The sequence below is a fragment of the Macaca fascicularis genome, chromosome 2, assembly GCF_037993035.2.
Source record: "Macaca fascicularis isolate 582-1 chromosome 2, T2T-MFA8v1.1".
NCBI classification, from domain to species: Eukaryota; Metazoa; Chordata; class Mammalia; order Primates; family Cercopithecidae; genus Macaca; species Macaca fascicularis.
In genome coordinates this window covers 191015794-191041042 of record NC_088376.1, presented here as the reverse complement: position 1 = coordinate 191041042, position 25249 = coordinate 191015794, and the positions used below count along the sequence as shown (strand labels likewise).

At 37.1% G+C, this 25249-nt stretch overlaps 1 protein-coding gene, 1 long non-coding RNA gene and 1 other non-coding gene across 7 annotated transcripts in view; 2 read left to right on the top strand and 1 right to left on the bottom strand.

Moving 5' to 3' along the window:
* HTR1F (5-hydroxytryptamine receptor 1F) overlaps positions 1–25249 on the top strand; it is a 207674-nt gene that overhangs the window by 125634 nt on the left and 56791 nt on the right. The gene's annotated exons all lie outside the window — the stretch shown is intronic.
* LOC141409743 (uncharacterized) overlaps positions 1–25249 on the bottom strand; it is an 87775-nt gene that overhangs the window by 39536 nt on the left and 22990 nt on the right. The window lies entirely within an intron of this gene.
* On the top strand, positions 62–187 carry LOC123572080 (U6atac minor spliceosomal RNA). The gene has a single exon (XR_006696420.1). It is a non-coding gene; the product is annotated as a U6atac minor spliceosomal RNA (small nuclear RNA).

Below are 25249 nucleotides of genomic sequence, written 5' to 3'. Positions count from 1 at the left end.
AATTTAAGGAAGCTTTTTATCCCAAATTATTTGGCACCAATTACAACTTGAAACTTTTCCTGTGTTGTATGAAAGGAGAAAAGGTTACCACACTCCTTGACAAGGATGGAAGAGCCCCTCGGGCATGACAAGACATACATGGTTAAGACATTGCCACCTATTTTGTGGCATCTAACCATCATTATTTTTCAGGCTTGAAACCAACAAAGATCAAAAAAGACAAAGGAGGGCATTACATAATAGTAAAGGATTCAATTCAACAAGGAGACCTAACTATCATAAATATATATGCACCCAACACAGAAGCACCCAGATTCCTAAAGCAAGTTCTTAGAGATCTACAAAGAGACTTAGACTCCCGCACAATAATATTGGGAGACTTCAACACTTCACTGACAGTGTTAGACAGATCATTGAGGCAGAAAATTAACAGAGATATTTTGAACCTAAACTCAACATTGGACCAAATGAATCTTACCTGCACCTAAAAACAACAGAATATAAATTCTTCCCATCACTACATGGCCCATACTCTAAAATTAAACACACAATCAGACATAAAACAATCCTCAGCAAATTCAAAGGAACAGAAATCATGCTAAACACACGCTTGGACTGCAGAGCAATAAAAATAGAAATCAATACTTTAAAAATTGCTTAAGACCATCCAAATACATGGAAATTAAACAACCTGCTCCTCAGTGACTTTTGAGTAAATAATGAAATTAAGGCAGAAATCAAGTTCTTTGAAACTAATGAGAACAAAGATACAACAAAGCAGAATCTCTGGGACACAGCTAAGGCAATATTAAGATGGAAATTTATAGCACTAAATGCCTACATCAAAAAAGTTAGAATAATCTCAAATTAACAACTTAAGATCACAACTAAAAGAACTAGAGAAGCAAAAGCAAACTAAAAAGCTAGCAGAAGACAAGAAAAAAACAAAATCAGAGCTTAATCGAAAGAGATCAAGACACGAAAAAACACTCAAAAGATCCACAAATCTAGGAGTTTGTTTTCTAAAAAAAATAACAAGATAGGCCACTGCTAGACTAATAAAGAAGAAAAAAGAGAAGATCCAAATAAATAGAATTAGAAATGGTAAAGGGGATGTTACCACTGACCACACAGAAATACAAACATCCATTAGAGGCTACTATGAACACCTCTGTGCACACAATCTAGAAGACCTAGAAGAGATGGATACATTCCTGGACACATATACCCTCCCAAGACAGAACCAAAAAGAAATTGATTCCTTGAATAGACAATTAACAAGCTCCAAAACTGAATAAGTAATAAATAGCCTATCAGGACCAGACAGGTTCACAGCAGAACTGCACCAGTTGTACAAATAGCTGGTTAACATTTCTACCAAAACTATTTCAGAAAATTGAGAAGGGATATGAAGTCAGCATTATCCTAACACCAAAATGTAGCAGAGACACAACAAAAAAGGCCAATATCCTTGATGAATATTGGTGCAAAAATCCTCAATAAAATATTCACAAACTGTATCCAACAGCACATCAAAAAGCTAATCCACCACAATCAAGTAGGCTTTATCCCTGGAATGCAAGATTTGTTCAACATAAACAAATCAGTAAATATGATTAACCACATAAACAGAATTAAAGATAAAAACTGTGATTGTCTCTCAGTAGATGCAGAAAAGACTTTTGATAAAATTCAATTTCTTTTCATGTTAAAAACCCTCAATAAACTGGGTATCGAAGAAATATACCTCAAAATAATAAGAGCCATCTATAACAAACTGACAGCCAACATCATACTGAATGGGCAAAAGCTGGAAGCATTCCATTGAAAATCAGCATAACAAGAATGTCCTCTTTCACAACTCCTATTGAACATATTATTGTAAGTCCTGACCAGAGCAATCAGGCAAGAGAAAGAATAAAGGGCATCCAAGTAGGAAGAGAGGAAGTCAAACTATCCCTGTTTGCAGATGACATGATTCTATATCTAGAAAACCCCATAGTTTAAGCACAAAAGCTCCCTGAGCTAATTAAAAAAAAAAAACTTTGCCAAGTTTCAGGATAAAAAATTAATGTGCAGAAATCACTAGTATTGTTATAAACCAACAACAGCCAAGATGAAAGTCAAATCAGGAGGGCAGTCCCATTCACAATTGCTAAAGAAAGGATAAAATACCCAGGAATACAGCTAACCATGGAGGGGAAAGATCTCTACAAGTAGAACTTCAAAACACTGCTCAAAGAAATCAGAGATGATACAAACAAATGGAAAAACATTCAATGTTCATGGATAGAAAGAACTAATATCATTAAACTGGCCATACTGATCAAAGCAATTTACAGATTCAATGCTATTCCTGTCAAACCACCAATGACATTCTTCACAGAACTAGAAAAATAAACTATTTAAAAGTTCATATAAAGTTTAAAAAAAAAAAGAGTCGGAATAGCCCAGGCAATCCTAAGAAAAAAAAAAAAAAAAGCAGAAAGCATCATGCTAGTAAACTTCAAGCTACACTACAGGGCTACAGTAACCAAAACAGCATGGTACTAGTACAAACACAGACACATAGAACAATGGAACAGAGTGGAGAGCTGAGAAATAAGGCTGCACACCTACAATGATCTGATCTTTGACAAAGCTGACAAAAACGAGCAATGAGGAAAGGACTCCCTATTCAATAAATTGTGTTGGGATAACTGGCTAGTCATATGCAGAAAATTGAAATTGGACCCCTTCCTTATGCCACATAAAAAAATCAACCCAAGATGGATTGAAGACTTAAATGTAAAACCCAAAACTATAAAAATCCTGGAAGACAACCTAGGCAATATGATTCAGGACAGATAAATAGGCAAATATTTTATGATGAAGACCTCAAAACAATTGCAACAAAAGCAAAAACTGACAAATGGAGCCTAATTAAACTTAAGAGCTTCCACACAACAAAAGAAACTACCAACAGACTGAACAGACAATCTACAGAATGGAAGAAATTTTTTGCAAACCATGCATCTGACGAAGGTCTAATATTAAGCATCGATAAGGAACCTAAAATACTTTACAAGAAAAAAAAAACCATTAAAAAGCGGACAAAGGTCATGAACAGACACCTTTCAGAAGAAGATATACATGTGGCCAACAGTGATACCAAAAAAAGCTCAACATCACTGGTCATTACAGAAACGCAAATCAAAACCACCATGAGAGACCCAGTAACACCAGTCAGAATGGCTATTAATAAAAAGTAAAAAAATAACAGATGCTGGTGAGGTTGCAGAGAAAAAGGAGCACTTATACACTGTTGGTGGGAGTGTAAAGTAGTTCAACCATTGTGAAAGACCGTGTGGCAATTCCTCAAGGACCTAAAAATAGAAATACCATTTGACCCAGCAATCCCATTACTGGATATATACCCAAAGAAATATAAATTGTTCCGTTATAAAGACACATGTATGCATACGTTCATTGCACCACTATTCACAATAGCAAAAAAAAAAAAAAAAATGGAATCAACCTTAAGTGTCCATCAATGGCAGATTGGATAAAATAAATGTGGTACAAAAAAATACACCATGGAATACTATGCAGCCATACAAAAGAATGAGATCATGTCCTTTGCAGCAACATGGGTAAAGCTGGAGACCATTATTAGGAAACTAACACAGGAACAGAAAACAAAATATCAAAGGGATAATGGCAGACAGGAGCCAGGACTAGATTGCAGCTCCGACTTGGACGGACAGAGCAGCATGTGGAGGCTCCCATCATGAATTTTTGCTCTAGAACGACTGAAGGAATAAATCAGGAAACCTGAGAAGATCCGCAGACCCCCTGAAGGAAGTGGATTGCTCCTGCAGGACCCGGCAGACACCCCAAATACTGTGATGCCCAAACTGTGGAAGTGGGAAAGGGAGATTGTCCAGGAAGCTGAAGGCCTAGATTACAAGAGAAGATTTTGACCTTACCTGGAGCTCAGTCAATTTAGAGAGCCCAGCATAACACAGGGGTAGAGGAGGCAGCAGGAAAACCCCTGGAAGCTCACTGGGTCCCTTACCAAGCCGCTTTTGCCTGACCTCACAGAGGACCTTCAGGAGGGCGGCCAGAAGCACTGGGAAAAGGCCACAGGAGAAGGAGATCTCCAGCTGAATTTTATAACAATTTGAACTGATCGAGAAGCCTCCTGGCCAGAACTCGGCAGAGGCCATCAATTTGATATGCAGATTCCATGGGCAGGAGAAGAATCAAAGCCCTTTTCTTTCACAGCGGAGGTGGGTATCCTGGGGCAAGTTCTCAAGCCCTGCTCACCCACGACCTAGAAACACACTCAGTGCTGTTAGAGAGGGCACCGTGCAGGTCAGACCAGCCTTTCAGATTGTGTGGGGGACAGGTGAGGCCTGTAACTGCCAGTTTTCCCCCACTTCCCTGACAACCTGCATGACTCAGCAGAGGCAGCCATAATTCTCCTAGGTACACAATTCCAGTGACTCGGGAACCTCACCCCCATCCTCCACAGCAGCCCCAGCAAGACTGTCCAAAGACAGTCTAAGCTTAAACACACCTACCCCTGCCCCCACCTGGTGGGCCTTCCCTACCCACCCTGGTAGCTGAAGACAAGGGGCATATACTCTTGGGAGTTCTCGGGCCCCGCCCACCACCGTTTCCTCCCCATACTGCCACAGCTGATGCTCTACGGTAAGCAGCACCCCCTGGCAGGAGGCCAGCCAGCACAAAAATAGAACATTAAACCACCTAAGCTAAGAACCCTCGCAGAGTCTATTTCACCTCCCTGCTACCTCCACCAGAACAGGTGCTGGTATCCAGGGCTGAGAGACCCAAGGATGGTTCACATCACAGGACTCTGCTATGCAGACAACCAACCCTCAGTACCAGCCCAGAGCCAGGTAAATTTGGTGGGTGGCTAGACCGAGAAGAGAGACAACAATCACTGCAGCTCAGCTCTCAGGAAGCCACATCCATAGGAAAAGGGAGGGAGTACTACATCAAGGGAACGTACTGTGAGACAAAAGAATCTCAACAACAGCCTTCAGGCCTAGACCTCCCCTCCGATAAGCTTACCCAAAGGAGAAGGAACCAGAAAACCAGCTCTGGTTATATAACAAAACAAGGTTCTATAACACCTCCCCCCAAAAAAAATCACACTAGCTCACCAGCAGTAAATCCAAACCAGGAAGAAATCCGATTTACCTAAAAAAGAATTCAGGAGGTTAATTATTAAGCTAATCAAGGAAGCACCAGAGAAAGGTGAAGTGCAATGCAGGGAAACCCAAAAAAAAAATGATACAAGAAGTGAAGGGAGAAATATTCAAATAGCGAACATAAAGAAAAAACAATCAAAACTTGAGGACACATCGGACATGTTTATAGAAATGCAAAATGCTCTGGAAAGTCTCACCAATAAGATTGAACAAATAGAAGAAAGAAATTCAGAGCTCAAAGAAAAGGTCTTTGAATTAACCCAATCCAACAAGGACAAAGAAAAAGAATGAGAAAATATGAACTAGGCCTCCCAGAAGTCTAGGATTATCCTAAATGACCAAACCTAAGAATAATTGGTGTTCCCGAGGAAGAAGAGAAATCTAAACGTTTGGAAAACAAATTTGGAGGTCTAATTAAGGAAAACTTCCCCAGCCTTGCTAGAGACCTAGCAATCCAAACACAAGAAGCACACGGAACACCTGGAAAACTCATCGCAAATACTATAACCGCTCAGCCACATGGCCATCAAGTAATCTGAAGTTAAGATGAAGGAAAGAATCTTAAGAGCTGTGAGAAAAAAAGCACCAGGTAACCTATAAAGGAAAACCTATCAGATGAACAGCAGATTTCTCAGCAGAAACCTTACAAGCTAGAGGGGATTGGGGCCCTATCTTCAGCCACCTCAAACAAAACAATTGTCAACCAAGAAATTTGTATCCAGAGAAACTAAGCATCATACATGAAGAAAAGATACAGTCTTTTTTCAGACAAACAAATGATGAGAGAATTCACCATACCAAGCCATTACTACAAGAACTGCTAAAAGGGGCTCTAAGACTTGAAACAAATCCTGGAAACACATCAAGAAAGGGCCTCTTTAAAGCATAAATCACACAGGACCTATAAAAAAATACAAGTTAAAAAGCAAAAATAAAACAAAACGAAACAAAACAAAAAAACAAGGTACACAGGCAACAAATAGCATGATGAATGGAATGGTAACTTAGTTTCTCTGGATACATCTCTATACTAACCTTGAATGTAAACGGCCTAAATGCTCCACTTAAAAGATACAGAACTTCAGAATGGATAAGAACTCACCAACCAACTATCTGCTACCTTCAGCAGACTCACCTAACACATAAGGACTCACATAAACTTAAATTAAAGGGGTGGAAAAAGACATTTCATGGAAATGGACAGGGGTAGCTATTCTTATATCAGACAAAACAAACTTTAAAGCAATAATGGTTAAAAGAGACAAAGAGGGACATTATATCATGGTAAAAGGCCTTGTCCAACAGGAAAATAACACAATCCTAAATATATATGCACCTAACACTAGAGCTCCCAATTTTATTAAAAAAATTACTAATAGAACTAAGAAATGAGATAGCAACACAATAATACTTCAGTACTCCACTGACAGCACAAGACAGGTCATCAAGACAGAAAGTCAACAAAGAAACAATGGATTTAAACTATACCCTGGAACAAATGGACTTAACAGATATATACAGAGCGTTCCATCCAACAACATTCTATTCAACAGCGCATGGAACTTTCTCCAAGATAGATCACGTGATAGGCCACAAAATGATTCTCAATAATTTTAAGAAAACTGAAATTATATCAAGCACTCTCTCAGACCACAGTGGAATAAAACTGGAAATAAACTCCAAAAGGAATCTCCAAAACCATGCAAATACATGGAAATTAAATAACCTGCTCCTTAATGATCATTGGGTTAAAAATAAAATCAAGATGGATATTTAAAAATCCTTCAAACCGTATGAAAGTAATGACAAAACCTATGAAAACCTCTGGGATACAGTCAAGATGGTGCTAAAAGGAAATTTCATAGCCCTAAATGCCTACATCAAAAATTCTGAAAGAGCACAGACAATCTAAAGTCACACCTTAAGGAACTAGAGAAACAAAAAGAAACCAACCCATACCCAGCAGCAGAATGGAAATAACCAAGATCAGAGCAGAACTAAATGAAATTGGAACAAAAAAATACAAAAGATAAATGAAACAAGAATCTGGTTCTTTGAAAAGATAAGTAAAATTGATAGATTGTTAGCAAGATTAACCAAGAAAAGAAGAGACAAAAATCTAAATAAGGTCAATAGGAAATGAAATGGGAGATATTACAACTGACACCACAGAAATACAAAAGATCATACAAGGCTGCTATGAACACCTTTATGCACATAAACTGGAAAACCAATAATAGATGAATACATTCTTGAAAAGCTACAACCCTCCTAGCTTAAATCACGAAGAGTTAGATACCCTGAACAGACCAATGATAAGCAGAGAGATTGAAATAGTAAGTAAAGAATTACCAACAACAACAAAAACATGTCCAGTACCAGATTGATTCAGAGCTAAATTCTACCAGACATTCAAAGGTAAATTGGTACCAATCCTATTGACACTATTCCACAAGAAATACCCAAAGGATTATAAATCATGCTGCTATAAAGACTCATGCACATGTATGTTTATTGCAGCACTATTCACAATAGCAAAGACTTAGAACCAAACCAAATGTCCATCAATGATAGACTGGATTAAGAAAATGGGGCACATATACACCATGGAATACTATGCAGCCATAAAAAAGGATGAGTTCGTGTCCTTTGTAGGGACATGGATGCAGCTGGAAACCATCATTCTCAGCAAACTATCACAAGAACAGAAAACCAAACACCGCATGTTCTCACGCATAGGTGGGAATTGAACAATGAGAACACTTGGACACAGGGTGGGGAACATCACACACCGGGGCCTGTCGTGGGGTGGGGGGAGGGGGAAGGGATAGCATTAGGAGATATACCTAATGTAAATGACGAGTTAATGGGTACAGCACACCAACACGGCACACGTATACATATGGGTACAGCACACCAACACGGCACACGTATACATATGTAACAAACCTGTACATTGTGCACATGTACCCTAGAACTTAAAGTATAATAAAAAATAAAAATAAAAATAAACTATTGAGTAGTGCATTTCAGTGACAAAATAATCTCTACAACAACCCGCATGATGCGAGTAACTATGTAACAAACCTGCACATCTGTCCCTGAACCTAAAATAAAACTTTTTTAAAAAAATACACTTTTTCTAAGATGATACTGTGCCCTCTTGCTTCTCCTCTTTCTTTCTGATTATCCTTTCTTTAGGTTTTAATTTACTATCTTACTGTCTCACATGGCATCCCCTAAAGCTCAATACTTGGTCTTTAATGTTATTCTGTATATTATATACATGACACACTGTTTCATTATAACTGAAATAGTGAGGCTATCTAGACACACTGTTTCATTATAACTGAAATAGTGAGGCTATCTTCCATATTTGTTGATGACCTACAAGTAGATGTCTATTGCTAGAGGTTGGAGGTGAATCATTAAAATTCAGATTAAACCATTCAATATAACAGAATGTAATTCTGTCTGTTGTGTTAACAGCCTATATAAAAATTAAAAATGACAGGGCATCTAGTGTTTAAATACGTTGATTGGATTTACCTTACACTCTTTCATGTGAGGAGTAGATTATCATTTATCATAAGAATTTGGTTTCTGTTTGATATTAGCCACAAAGGCAAAATATTAACTACTGGATTATTGTATGGTTTATGTGCAAGGCAAGTTCCAGAAGGTCATGAACATTTTAACTTAAGATATAACATGGGTTTTTTTATACACATGCTATAATTGTATATGTTTATGGGGTACAGTGTGATTGATATATCCATATAGGTTTACAATGTGTAATGATCAAATCAAGGTAATTAGACTATCCATAACCTCAAACCATTATCATTTCTTTGTGTTGGGAAGATTCAAAACCATCTCTTTAGCTATTTGAAACTATATAATAAATAATTGTTGAGTCTCATCATTCTACAGTGATGTAGAGCACTAGAATCCTCCTATCTAGCTGTAATTTTGTATTCGTTAACCAACATCTCCCTACCCTTTCTCCTCTCTATCCTTCCCAGCCTCTAGTAACAACTATTCCACTCTCTACTTCTATGATTGACTTGTTTCCCACAGAAATATTAAGTGAAAACATTTTGCTATTTGTCTTTCTGTGCCTTGCTTACTTTACTTAACATAAAGACTTCCGGGGTTGTCCATGTTGCCAACATTGATAGAATTCACTTTTTAGTGATTGAATAGCACTCCATTATGTATATATAGTATATTTTATCTATCCATTCATCTTCTGATGGACACAGAGGTTGATTCCATCTTTGCTATTGTGAATAGTATTGCAATTAACATGGGAGTACAGATATCTCTAACATACTGATTTCCTTTCCTTCGGATATATACCCAGTGGTGGGACTGCTAGATCATATGGTAGTTCTACTTTTAGTTTCTTGAAGAAAGTTCATACTGTTCATCACAATGAACATGCTAATTTACATTTCTACCAGCAGTGCATAAGAGTTTCCCGTTCTCTCCATCTTTGTCAAAATCTGTTATTTTTGTTTTTATACAATAGCCAGTCTAACTTGGATAAAATGATATGTTATTTTGGTTTTGATTTGCATTTTCCTGATTAGTGGTGTTGAGCATTTTTTTCATATACTTCTTGGCCATTTATAGGAATCTTTTCAGAAATTTTATTTATATCAGTCCCCATTTTGAAATCAAATTTTTTTTCTTTTGAGTTGTTTGGGTTTCTTCTATGTTGTAAATATTAAGCCCCTGTCAGATGAATTGTTTGCAAATATTTCCTCCCATTCTGCAGATTGTCTCTTCACTCTGGTGATTGTTACCTCTGCTGTGCGGAAGCTTTTAAGTTGGTATAATCCATTTATCTGTTTTTGCTTTTGTTACCTGTACTTTTGAGATCTTATTTATAAAATTCATAAAGTTTTTGCCCGGGCCAATGTCATGCAGCGTTTATGTTTTCTTCTAGTCGTTTCTTAGTCTTACATGTAAGTCTTACATGTAAGTCTTCAACCCATTTTGAGTAAATTTTTATATATAATGAGAGATGGGATCTAGTTTCATTCTTCATCTGGATATCCTGTTTTTCCAGCAACATTCATTAAGACTGTCCTTTCCCTAGTGCATGTTCTTGGAATATTTATCTGTCAGTTGGCTGTTAATATGTGGATTTATTTCTGTGTTCCCTATTGTGTTCTATTGGTCTATGTATCTTTTATTATGCTACTGCTATGCTGTTTAGGTTACTATAGCTTTTTAGAATATTTTGAAGTCAGGTAGTATGATGCCTCCAGCTTTCTTCTTTTGCTCAGGATTCCACTGGCCATTTAAACTCTTTTGTGGTTTCCATATGAATTTTAGAATTTTTTTTATTTTTGTGAAGCATGTTATTGGTATTTTAATAAGGATTGCATTGAATCTGCAGATCTCTTGTGGGGCATGATCATTTTAACAATCCATAAATACAAGACATTTTTCCATTTTGGAGTCCTCATCAATTTCTTTCATCAGTGTTTTATAGCGTTTATCATAGAGTTTTTTTGGTCCTTGATTACATTTATTGCTAGGTATTTTTTATAGCTATTATAAATGAGATTGCTTTTTCTATTTTTTTTAACTCGTTTGGTATTGGTATCTAGAAATGTTACTGATTTTTGAATGTTGAACTTGTACCCTGCAATGTTACTGATTTTTTCCCTCAGTTCTAAGAGTTGATTGATGGAATCCTTAGGTTTTTCTACATATGAAATCATGTCTGCAAACAGGGACAATTTGACTTTGTTTTTTACAATTTGGATTTTATTTGTTTCTCTTGCCTATGTGTTCTAGCTAGGACTTCCACTGCTGTGTTGAATAAAAGTGATATGAAAGTGATCGTCTTTGTCTTTTTCTACTTCGTAGAGGAAAAGTTTTTAATTTTTCCACATTCTGTATGATGCTAGCTGTGGGTTTGTCATATATGAACTTCATTGTTTTGAGGTATGTTTCTTTTACACCTATGTTGTTAAGAGTTTTTATCATTAAGGGATATTAAAGTTTAGCAAATGCTTTTTCTCCTTCTGTTGAGAAGATCTTATAATTTTTGTCCTTTCTTCTATTTATGTGATATGTCACATTTATTGATTTGCATGTGTTGAGCCAATCTTGCATCTTTGGGATATATCCCATTTGACCAGGTGTATACTATTTTTAAGTGCTATTGGATTTGGCTTACTAGTATTTTGTTGAGGATGTTTGCATCTCTGTTCATTGAGGATATTGGCCTGTAGTTTTCTTTTTTATGTTGTGTCCCTGTCTGCTTTTGATATCAGGGTAATGCTGGCCTTGTAGAATAAGTTTGGAAGCATTCTCAAGTTTTTAATTTTTTAAAATACTTTGAGAAATATTGGTAGTAGTTCTTCCTTAAAAGTTTGGTAGAATTCAGCAACGAAGCCATTTCATCCTGGGCTTTTCTTTTTCAGAAGACTTTTTGTTAATGATTCAATCTCATTACATGTTCTTGGTCTGTTCAGGTTTTCTGTTTCTTCCTGTTCAGCATTGGTAAATTGTATGTGTCCAGGAACTTATTCATTTCCACTAGGTTGACCAATTTGTTGATGTATAATTGTCCATGGTAGCCTATGATTTTTATGAGCCTTTGTGTTTTTATGGTTTCCATTGTAATGTCTCTTTTTTCATTTATGATTTGATTTGTGTCCTCTCTCTTTTTTTCTTATTTCTTCTAACTAATGATTTGTTGATTTTATTGTTTTGACAAAAACAACTTTTGTTTCATTTGTATTTTGTAATTTTTATTCTCAATTTTGTTTACTTTTGCTCTGATTTTTATTATTCCTCTTCTTCTACTAATTTGAGGTTTGATTTGCTCATGCTCTCCCAGTTCCTTGAGATTCAGCACTAGGTTGTTTTTTCAGCACTAGGTTGTTTATTTGGTATCTTTCTACTTTTTGTTGTAAATGTTTATTTCTATAGATTTTCCTTTTAGTACTACTTTTGCCATAGCTCATAGGTTTTGGCATGCTATATTTCTGTTTTTATTTGTTTCAATAATTTTTTAAATTTTCTTATTAATATGTTCATTGACCCATTGGTCATTCATCAGTATGTTGTTTAATTTCCATTTATTTGTACACTTTCCAAAGTTTCTCTTGTTACTGACTTCTAGGTTTATTCCATTGTGGTCAGAAAAGATACTTGATATGATTTCAATTTGTTTAAATTTGTTGAAACTTGTTTTGTGGCCTAACGTATTATCCATCCCAGAAAATGTTCTTTGCACTGATGAGAAGAATTTACTATAGCAATTGGATGAAATGTTCTATAAATGTTTTAGTTCTATATTGTCTATAGTACAGTTTGAATCCAATGCCTTTTAGTGAATTTTTGTCTAGATGCTCTTTCCAATGCTGTAGAGTGTTGGAGTTTCCAACTATTATTACAGTGGAGTTTATCTCTCCCTTTAGATCCAATAATATTTGCTTCACATATTTGGGTGCTCCAGTTTGAGATGCATATATGTTTACAATTGTTATATCCTCTTGCCAAATTGATCTCTTTATTGCTATAAAATTACTTTCTTTGTCTCTTTTCATGGTGTTTGACTTAAAGTCTATTTTATCTGATACAGTTATAGCTACTGCTGCTCATTTCTGGTTCAGTTTTGCATGAAATATCTTTTTTGATCCTTTCCATTTTAGTCCATGAAATATCTTCACTCATGTGTCTTTATAAGTGAAGTGAATGTCCTGTATGAAGAAGTTGTGAACTCAAAATATCTGAGACAGGTCTCAGTCAATTTAGAAAGTTTATTTTGCCAAGGTTAAGGACACACCCATGGCATAGCCTCAGGAGGTTGTGATGGCATGTGCCCAAGGTGGTCAGGATACAACTTGCTTTAATACATTTCAGGGAACCATAATATATTAGTAAATACATGTAAGATTTACATTAGTTTGATCTAGTAGGGCAGACACCTCAAAGCAGGGGCTTCCAGATCATAGACAGATTTTAAATTTTTCTGATTGGCAATTGGTTGAGTTATTGTCAGTGGAAGGGAATGTCTGGATATTAATAGGGGGTTATGGAGACCTAGGTTTTATCATGCCGAGGAAGCCTTCAAGTAACAGGCTTCAGAGAGAATAGATTATAAATATGTCTTATCAAACTTAAAGTCTATGTTAATGTTAATGCTGGAGGGATATAATGAGGCATGTCCAACCCCTTCTTCCATCATGGCCTGAACTAGATTTTCAGGTTAACTCTGGTTAACCTGATTTAACTCTGTTAACCTTTGAATGAGAGGAGCGGTCTATCCAGATGGTTGAGGGCCTTGCAATTTTATTTTTTATTTACAAAGCATACAATTAGGTTATGATTATTTAATCCATTGACTTAGTATATATCTTCTAACTGGAAAATTTAATGTTTACTTGTAAGGTTCTTATTGATAGATTAACTTGTATAATTAATTCCATTAATTGTTTTTAGTTTGTTTTGTGTAGCTTTTTTTCTTATTGCTTGCCTTTCCAGTTTTGTGACTTTCTGTGGTGACAAGGTTTCTTTCTCAGTTTTGTGTCTGCTCTACCCGTGAATTTTATATTTTCATGTGTTTTCATGATGGTAGTTATTGTCCTTTTACTTCCAGATCTAAGACTCTCTTAAGCATTTCTTGTAAGGCTGGCCAAGTGGTGACAAATTCCATGTATTTGCTTGTCTGGAAAAGACTATTTCTCCTTAGTGTCAGAAGGATAGCACTGCTGGGTGCACTATTCTTGGCTGTCAGTATTTTTTCTTTCAGCACTTTGAACATATTATCCGATTCTCTCCTGGTATGTATGGTTTCTGCTGAGAAATCTGCTGTCAGTCTAATGAGGGTCCCCTCATATGTGATTTGATGCTTTTCTGTTACTATTTCTAAAATTCTCTCTTTATCTGTGACTTGACAATTTGACTACAATGTGCCTCAGAGAGGACATTTTTGGGTCGAATCTATTGAGGAATTTATTAGCTTCTTGGATCTGGATGTATTTAACTCTCTCAAGACTTGGGAAATTTTCAGTTATTATGTCATTAAATAGGTTTACTATGCTTTTTAATATTTTTTTTTTAGTTTTGGTCTCTTCTCCTTGGAACTCTCATAATGTGAATATGGTGCTCCCTAAGTCCCATAGGTTTTATTCATTCTTTTTTGTTCTGTTTATTTTCTGGTCTCCTCATGATTTCTTCAACTGTAATCAACATCAGTGGTAACTGTAAATGCCCCAGTGACCTAGCCTGTGGGTGTTTGTTGAGGCAGCAGTGTGGCTTTGCTAAGGGATGGAGCTGCTGAGCAAGCCAGTTCTTAGGCTCTGGAAGGCTCCACTGGTCAAGGGAGTGGGGCCACCAATGGTGGCAGATGTTGGGCAGGCCAGTCCTCAGGCTCTAGGGGGCACATAGAACAATTTTCTGGTTGTGGAGGCAGAGTCACTGGCAGTTGTGGGTGCTGGGTGGTCAGTCCTTGGGTTCTAGAGGATGTGCATATCAGTTACTTGGGTCTTGGAGGTGACCTCCCTGCTGTGCTGGACCACTTCTTTTGGGGGATGCAGGGGACTGTATGGCCTTAAGTACTACAGTCACAGTTGTACCACTGATCTAACTGGGGTAATGGTGTTCTAGCCTTTGGCGTGGGCATAGGGAAATAAAAGTGGAACGAAAGGAGGGTCTTAGGAATGTGGAGATGCAGGAGCTCCCAGGTTACAATGCACCATAACAATGTCTCTGTTCTCAAAATGAAGCCATGCCATAGCAGCTTCCATCCTGGAGAGTAGGGGGACCCTGCACGGCTTTCTTCTCTGGAGTAGTGCAGCCACTTGGACTCCAAAGATCATCTTATGTGGCTCAGGGCCTGCATGGAATGTGGTCTTTTTCTGTAGCTATGATTGCAGGTATCTGTAGTGGTATTGGACACTGCTAGAGAGCTCCCCTTTACCATTTCTTCACAATCTTGGCGGGGTTCTTTACTTCTCTCTATGCTGCCATCTTGAGTCTTTGTGCTTCAGAAGACTGTGCTGCTTCTTACTGAATTCCAGTGTTCTCCCTTAGATACTTTACTTGAAATGTAGTTATGTATTTGTTGTTTTTGTCATTTTTTAATAAGGAAAGATGAGCATTGGACACCTCCAATCAGCTATCTTGATATCATCTATTACTTACACTTTGCTTTTCCTAAAAGCAGATACATTTATTTCATATTTTAAGACATAGGCTTAAATCCATGTTTTTTACAGAAATGTAATTGTATTTACATATTCACATGCTTTTGACATTACTGAAATGAGAGTATGTCAGTGGATAAAGTTGGTATTAATAGGTCTTCTACCTTAAGTTATATACAAGATCCTTTTAAAAAGTACTCACTGCAGTTCATTCAGTGTTGACTCTGAAGTTTAATAGGGACTTTAGATTAACTAGATATTTTAGATTAGACAGTAGGATATGTACAGAGAGAAAATTCCACTTGGAACATATCTTTACTATTTCACACTTATCAGCACAGTCTCATGTAGGTGACTCTCCTCTATGCTCCCATAGCATTCCATTTTTCTCTTTATCAGAACACTAATAATATTCTAATGATTAGTTTATTTATATGTCCCCTAACCTGTGAGCTTGTTTTGATGAAACATTGTTCATTAATCTTTGTATTTTAGACAAAGCATAAATGCCTACTACATAGTAAATTTCAAAGAAGTAAATGAAAAAGAATTATTAAATAACATTGATTTCTTCTCTTTTAGTCTCTGGGAAAAATATTGCCCTCATATAGTGTATACAGAAAGATCGTTTTATACTGAAATATCTTTAAGCTAGAAAAGAGCCATTGACCTCTACTGGTAAGATTTATTGTCACTATACCCACGGGGGTTCATAATACTAAATTTAATAAAATAAAAAAATATTGTTTCACTTAGGAAGAGTTGCTACCCACACCTGTTCAACAATCAGGAAGACAGGGTGATAGGTAAGGTATCCTGGCACTGCTATCTTCTCTTCTGAAGATTACTCAGTAAAATATTTCTCCTCAGGATCTACTAGGAAATATAAGTTAGTTAAAATGGCTCAGAATCAAGTCTGAGAATTGGGAGAGGTGATAAGAATGGCAAGAGTTGCTGCTTTGGTAGAATCTGCTGCCACTGCTTTGATGAAAAGAGAAAAGAGAAAAATTGCCAGGGGAGTGGTGGAAAGCCACAGCCTGGGCTTTGTAGAGGACTCTCAGAAGACTTGCCCAAACTCAGAAATTCCAACCTGTCGGACAAAAAAACTAGTACCATGGGTATATGCCACAACTTAAGTGCAGATGATCACCGGTGAGTCTGCAAAGGATGTGGTTACAATAAGAGCCTGAAAAATAGCTGATTGATTAAAAGATGGTTATCTCCTGGAGCACGAGAGAGGATTGTGAAAGGAAGGGGAAAACAAGACCCCTAATGTTGATCACAGGTCGTTTGACGTTGATTACAGAAAAATATCTATTCATCTTGGTTTTAAATGTAAATATAATTTTTTAATATTTTAAAAATATGCTCAGCAGTCCATATTTTGAATGTTCCCAGTGAAAAGAAGTACATGTAATACAGATCCATAAAATATGTCATAAAAAAATAAGGCTTCCATTGATCTCTATAATCTCACTTAAAAAAAGGTATATTATACCATTTGAGTTTCCTAAATGGTATATTATATTTAGAAATCTAAATAATCACATTTTATAGAGCTACCTTTACTGGAAAAATGAAAGAAAAAAAGAATATGAACCTTTGTAGTACAAATTTATTCTGACATTTCTTTCTAATCATTCGTACCACCTCTACAAATACCAATCAAATATTTCAACTAAATTATTGCATATGTTTATTTATGCAACACATACTTATTCATGCCTACCTGTACAAAGCATAGTGCTAATTACTGGAGATACACACATAAATAAGAGAGATGCTATCATTCTTCTCACAGGTAAAAGTGCATAACAAATGGGACTTCAATAAACTGCATAAATATTAATACTAGTTAAATAATTTTACAGAGGATGATTCTCCAGTGCATTAATTTTAAAGCTTTTTAAAATTTTTATATCAAAGGTAATCAAGAAATATGTAAATAATCTCCATTAGTGCCATAATAAACTTAATAAATGATTTCATAAATCACTCTCTATGCCTTAAATTACATGTACAAATATCAATAGTTCAATATCTTTATCTGCTTTTTTTTTTTTTTTTTTTTGAGATAGAGTCTTGCTCTGTCACCCATGCTGTAATGCAGTGGTGTAATCTCGGCTCACTGCAACCTCTGCTTCCCAGGTTCAAGCAACTATCATGCCTCAACCTCCGAAGTAGCTGGGACTACAGGGATGCACCACCACGCCTGGCTAATTTTTGTATTTTTAGTAGAGATGGGGTTTCACCACATTGGCCAGGCTGGTCTCAAAATCCTGCCCTCAAGTGTTCCACCTGCCTTAGGCTCCCAAAGTGCTGGGATTACAGGCATGAGCCACCACACCAGGCCCTTGATTTACTTTTAATTGAAAAATATGTATGGTTTCTTCAGCTATATGGTGAAATTTGTGAATTGAACATTTTATTTGGACAGCTGTGGCATTTATAAGTAATAATATAGGTGATTTTGTATCACTTGTTCATATACTATTTTATATTTTTTTATTTCATGACTAAATATGATTTTGTGTGTCCCTAAAAATGAATATTTTCACTTATACAGACACATTCATTTGCATAATCAATCTATATTCCAGACCCAAGTCCTGCTATTTGCCATGGTGCACACATAATTATTTGAACCATTAGTATCAATGCTGAAATGAACCACCTTCCACAGCTTTTGATTCTCCTATTTTATGTTTTGGTTTTGGACTATTCATTCTTTCATGTACCCATTTGTCTTTTATGAGCTTACTTTTATTTCTACAAGATAATACAGAAACTAAGCAAGACCACTGATAAACAGGAGGAAAAAAAGGAAAACATTAACTTTTAAAGAAGAAGAAATAAATATACATTCTGTGTGTAAGGGTACAGCATTTCACTTCCAGTGTAATCCAGGTACCAAGAAAGCCGTCAGTGAAAAAGAGCTGTCTGAGCCTAAAAGCTGCTCTGAGCAACTCTACTGGTGATAATGTGATAAGATCATATCCACTTTTATTTACAAGAAGGTAGTATGTAAGTTTGGAGAAATGAGACATTTTTCTCCTCATATCACCTGTCAGCTGGAGGTAAAGAAGCATACAAAGTATGACAGATTTAGATTTGGTGAGTGAGAACTCAAGTCTAACAGGAATTAGCTATTGTCTGGAAACAAATGAGGTGTTCCCCCCCAACTTAGATGATGTTGGTAGCTGCAGTGAGTGTAAAAGTAACCAACAGCCAAGAATAGAAAGCACATGGCACCTGGCATGTCACTAGTAGAGAAAAATGCACTGATTCTCAGCAAAACAGTTATGAAGCTCTTCTTCAGGGCAAAGCCTCCTCCTGTTGCTGGCTCCACAGTAATATAATTGTATACAAGCAACATATAACATATATTGCAACCAGATTACTTATATCTGGTTTCATCTATTTTTAGATGAAAATCAGCTTCAAAATTTACTAGCTGTTTAACTTTTTTTTTTTTAATTTATTTATTATTATTATACTTTAAGTTGTAGGGTACATGTGCATAACGTGCAGGTTTGTTACATATGTATACTTGTGCCATGTTGGTGTGCTGCACCCATCAACTCGTCATTTACATCAGGTATAACTCCCAATGCAATCCCTCCCCCCTCCCCCCTCCCCATGATAGGCCCCTGTGTGTGATGTTCCCCTTCCTGAGTCCAAGTGATCTCATTGTTCAGTTCCCACCTATGAGTGAGAACATGCGGTGTTTGGTTTTCTGTTCTTGTGATAGTTTGCTAAGAATGATGGTTTCCAGCTGCATCCATGTCCCTACAAAGGACACAAACTCATCCTTTTTGATGGCTGCATAGTATTCCATGGTGTATATGTGCCACATTTTCTTAATCCAGTCGGTCACTGATGGACATTTGGGTTGATTCCAAGTCTTTGCTATTGTGAATAGTGCTGCAATAAACATACATGTGCATGTGTCTTTATAGCAGCATAATTTATAATCCTTTGGGTATATACCCAGTAATGGGATGGCTGGGTCATATGGTACATCTAGTTCTAGATCCTTGAGGAATCGCCATACTGTTTTCCATAATGGTTGAACTAGTTTACAATCCCACCAACAGTGTAAAAGTGTTCCTATTTCTCCACATCCTCTCCAGCACCTGTTGTTTCCTGACTTTTTAATGATCGCCATTCTAACTGGTGTGAGATGGTATCTCATTGTGGTTTTGATTTGCATTTCTCTGATGGCCAGTGATGATGAGCATTTTTTCATGTGTCTGTTGGCTGTATGAATGTCTTCTTTTGAGAAATGTCTGTTCATATCCTTTGCCCACTTTTTGATGGGGTTGTTTGTTTTTTTCTTGTAAATTTGTTTGAGTTCTTTGTAGGTTCTGGATATTAGGCCTTTGTCAGATGAGTAGATTGCAAAAATTTTCTCCCATTCTGTAGGTTGCCTGTTCACTCTGATGGTAGTTTCTTTTGCTGTGCAGAAGCTCTTTAGTTTAATGAGATCCCATTTGTCAATTTTGGCTTTTGCTGCCGTTGCTTTTGGTGTTTTAGACATGAAGTCTTTGCCCATGCCTATGTCCTGAATGGTACTACCTAGGTTTTCCTCTAGGATTTTTACGGTATTAGGTCTAACATTTAAGTCTCTAATCCATCTTGAATTAATTTTCGTATAAGGAGTAAGGAAAGGATCCAGTTTCAGCTTTCTACTTATGGTTAGCCAATTTTCCCAGCACCATTTATTAAATAGGGAATCCTTTCCCCATTTCTTGTTTCTCTCAGGTTTGTCAAAGATCAGATGGCTGTAGATGTGTGGTATTATTTCTGAGGACTCTGTTCTGTTCCATTGGTCTATATCTCTGTTTTGGTACCAGTACCATGCTGTTTTGGTTACTGTAGCCAACATTCACTTAACTTCTGTGTATTGGGAATGGTAATAATAGGAAATACTTTATAGATTCAATTTTCTGCATATGGATAGCCAGTTATCCCAGCATCATTTATTGATTAAGGGGTTCTTTCCCCATTAATCGTTTTTGTCAGCTTTGTGGAAGATCAGATGGTTGTAAATGTGTAGACTTATTTCTGAGCTCCCTACTCAGTTCCATTGGTCTATGTGTCTGTTCTTGTACAAGTACCATGTTGTTTGGGTTACTGTAGCCTTGTAGGATAGTTTGACATCAGGTAACATCATGCCTCCAGCTTTGCTCCTTTTGCTTAGGATTGTCTTGGCTATTCAGGCTCTTTTTGGGCTCCATATGACTTTTAAAATAGTTTTTTCTAGCTCTTTGAAGAATGTCATTGGTAGATTGATAGGAGTAGCATTGGATCTATAAATTACTTCGAGCAGTATGGTCAGTTTAATAATATTGATTCTTTCTACCCATGAGCATGAAATGTTTTTCCATTTGTTTATGTATCATCTCCGATTTCTCTGAGCAGTGTTTTTGTAGAGAATTTTCACCTCCCTGGTTAGCTGTAATCCTAGGCATTTTATCCTTTTGGAATTGCCTTTCTGATTTGGCTCTCAGCTTGGCTATTGCTGTTTTATACGAATGCTAGTGATTTTTAGACATTGATTTTGTATTGTGAGACTTTGCTGAGTTGTTTATTAGCTTAAGAAGCTTTTGGGCTTAGACTATGGGGTTTTCTAGATATAGAATCATGTCATCTGCAAACAGAGATAGTTTGACTTCCTGTCTTCCTATTTGATGCCCTCTGTTTCTTTCCTTTGCCTGATTGCTCTGTCCAAGACTTCCAATACTATGTTGAATAGGAGTGGTAAGAGAGGGCATCTTTGTCTTATGCTGGTTTTCAAGGGGAATGCTTCCAGCTTTTGCCCATTTGGTGTGATGTTGGTTGTGGGTTTGTCATCGGTGGCCCTTATTATTTTGAGATGTGTTCCTTCAATATCCAGTTTATTGAGAGTTTTTAACATAAAAGGATGTTGATTTTATCAAAAGCCTTTTCTGCATCTACTGAGAGACAATAATGTGGTTTTTGTTCCTAGTTCTGTTTATGTAATGAATCATATTTATTGATTTGTGTATGTTGTACCAACCTTGCATCCCTGGAATGAAGCCTACTTGATCATGGTGAATAAACTTTTTTATGTGCTGCTGAATTCAGTTTGCCAGTATTTTGTTGAGGATTTTTGCACTTTATAGACTTGGTGAGGATTAAATGAATCAATCATATATGTAAAATATTCAGAACACAACCTACAGAATGGGAGAAAATTTTTGCAATCTACTCATCTGACAAAGGGCTAATATCCAGAACCTACAAAGAACCCAAACAAATTTACAAGAAAAAAACAAACAACCCCATCAAAAAGTGGGCAAAGGATATGAAAAGACACTTCTCAAAAGAAGACATTCATACAGCCAACAGACACATGAAAAAATGCTCATCATCACTGACCATCAGAGAAACGCAAATCAAAACCACAATGAGATACCATCTCACACCAGTTAGAATGGCAATCATTAAAAAATCAGGAAACAACAGGTGCTGGAGAGGATGTGGAGAAACAAGAACACTTCTACACTGCTGGTGGGACTGTAAACTAGTCCAACCATTGTGGAAAACAGTGTGGCGATTCCTCAAGGATCTAGAACTAGAAATAACATTTGACCCAGCCATCCCATTACTGGGGATATACCCAAAGGATTATAAATCATGCTGCTATAAAGACACATGCACATGTATGTTTATTGCAACACTATTCACAATAGCAAAGACTTGGAATCAACCCAAATGTCCATCAGTGACCGACTGGATTAAGAAAATGTGGCACATATACACCATGGAATACTATGCAGCCATCAAAAAGGATGAGTTTGTGTCCTTTGTAGGGACATGGATGCAGCTGGAAACCATCATTCTCAGCAAACTATCACAAGAACAGAAAACCAAACACCACATGTTCTCACTCACAGGTGGGAATTGAACAATGAGATCACTTGGACACAGGAAGGGGAACATCACACACCGGGGCCTATTGTGGGGAGGGGAGAGAGGGGAGGGATAGCATTAGGAGATATACCTAATGTAAATGACGAGTTAATGGGTGCAGCACACCAACATGGCACATGTATACATATGTAACAAACCTGCACATTGTACACATGTACCCTAGAACTTAAAGTATAATAATAATAATAATAAATATTCAGAACAGTGCCTAGCACATAATTATCACTATATACATGTGAACTACTACTACTATTTTTTTACATACATGCCTATACATATACACTTATTTACATACACATCTATACATTTTGTTGATGTTTTACAAGAACAGAATTATATTACACACTTTTGTACATCTCGGTTTTTCACTCGATAAGTGAATAAGACCTTCCAGAAATTCCTCTGAGTCAAATAACTCTTTTTAATGACTGCATACTGTGCCATAGTCTTTCTTTAAACCAACACACAGGGAAATTAATTCCATTCCAGCTGTTTGAAAGTCATGGGCAGTAACGTGCTCTGCCAAGATACTTTCCAGATTATAATGAGAAGACAAGACTTCCTGGGATCAGCCTACACATGTATTCCACTGGCATCATTTTATATATTGCCACCTTAAATTTCTATTGGTCAGCTTTTCCAGTCCCTGGGAAAACTGTTCCTGCTGTATGTCACTTCATAATACCTGGTTAGTCTTTGGCCCACATTCTTAGTCTTCTTCCCCATACTTCTTTCTAACCACAAGCTATTCATCAGTGAGCTATCTTGACCTACTTGAACCCATGAACAGTAACAATCAAAGCATATCAAGAAAACACTAGTGAAGTAACAGTAATAAAGAATGAATGAAAGAGAAAAATAGTGTGAAAAATAACAATAAGGGTTAACACATGCTGCGAGTTTAACATTGCCAAGCACTGTGCAAAGTTGTAGCATACACTGTTGGTGTTTCACCTGAATCCTGTCATATCACTAATGCCCACCCTCCGTCCCCACTCCAACAGTCCACATCTCTGACTCTCCATGGAGGACTGCCCTTCCCTTAACCATCTGGAACTGCTTTGTCTCTGTAAAAAAACCAGAAGTGCTTGGGAGTTTTTATTCCCTGATCTCAAGGCAAAGGCTAATGACGGGCTAGTGCAGTCATGAAACCTCAGCTCCTGTGGATCAGTCATGACTATTCTAAGGTGCTATTTAGGGTCATGCAGAAACTATCCTCAGTGGGACTTTACAAGAAGTCACACCTTTGCTTGACTTCGTCTCTGACTCCTTTGTTGGTTTCTCCCAAGATGACTTCAACGATCACGTCCGTGCAAATCTTCATTCCAGGATCTGTCTCTGAGTAATCAAACATAAGACTGAAGCACTTTGCAATGCTGTATCTCTTTTCATCTTCACATCACCCCCAAGAGGGAAGTTAAGCAATTTACTTCACAGCCTAAGAAGTACAGTGTTGCATTAAAAACTCGGAATGTCTGAATTTAAAGCTCATGCTCTTAACTGTTTTTGGTTTTCATTTTGAGACAGAGTCTCACTTTGTCACCCAGTCCAGAGTACAGTGGCACTATCACAGCTCACTGAAGCCTTGACCTTCTGGACTCAAGTGATCCTCCCACCTCAGCCTCACAGGTAGCTGGGACCAAAGCCCCGTTCCACCAGACCCAACTAATTTTCTTCATTTGTTTATGGAAACAAGGTCTCACTACATTTCCCAGGCTGGTCTTAAATCCCTGGAATCAAGTGATCCTCCTGACTTGGCCTCCCAAAGTGCTTGGATTATAGGTGTGAACCACCATCTCTGGTTCTTAACTGTTACTTCACAAAAGCTGGACTCTAAAGGCAGAGACAACAACATGAGAAGTACTAACAAGGACCCAAAAACTAAGAGAAAAAAGAGAAGGAATGTGGGTAGCATCCTACTTCCTCCATACTCCCATCATTGTCTCTCACCAACAGGCTCCATTGTTAGTGACTCTGCATTGCCTTGACTGCTCTTTAAGCATCAGTTTCACTCTTCTTTCCTCTCAAAGGAGAGCAGGCAACTTATCCGCATTTCCCACAGTTTTTACCTAAATAATTCCACCAGGATGAGGCTCCTGCAAGTATCTTATCCTCATTAAAGATCTTCCACTAAATGAGAAACAAGAATTAAAAAAAGGTCTTCCACTAAATGAAACTGCTTCATTCAGCCGAAAGACCTACCTCCAAAATTGGAAATCAACTACTTGAAAATCCTAACTGGGTTAAAATTTTCTATCTAATGTACTCAAATTAAAATTTAAAGTTAGAGAATAATCTAAAAACAAACCATTTCACTGTTTAATTTTCCATTTTTTTGAAAAATATTCTGAAATCATAAAATTATGAAAGGTTTTATTCAACATCTTTGTGTTAGAAGTTTTATGGGCTGCAAGTGAAATGCTTTGGACAAATAATTATTCTCTCTGAAAAAATTTTGACTTAATAATATTTTCCCACATTTTTAGGAATTTTTTTTTAGATGGAGGCTTGTTCTGTCACCCAGGCTGGAGTGCAGTGGCATGATCTCAGCTCACTGCAACCTCCGCCTTCTGGGTTCAAGCGGTCCGCCTGCCTCAGCCTCCTAAGTAGCTGGGATTACAGGCACCCACCACTATGTCGGGCTACTTTTTCTATTTTTGTAGAGATGGGGTTTCACCATATTGGCCAGGCTGGTCTCAAACTCCTGACCTCGAGTGATCCGCCTACCTCGGCCTCCCAAAGTGCTGGGATTACAGGTGTGAGCCACTGCGCCTGGCCTGTTTTTAGGATTTTTTAATGTTTGCTGATGCCTTCGGTCTATCACACACCTCAAATAATATATTTTATACTTTGAGACGTTTTACACAAGAATAATTTTCTAAAAGAATACAA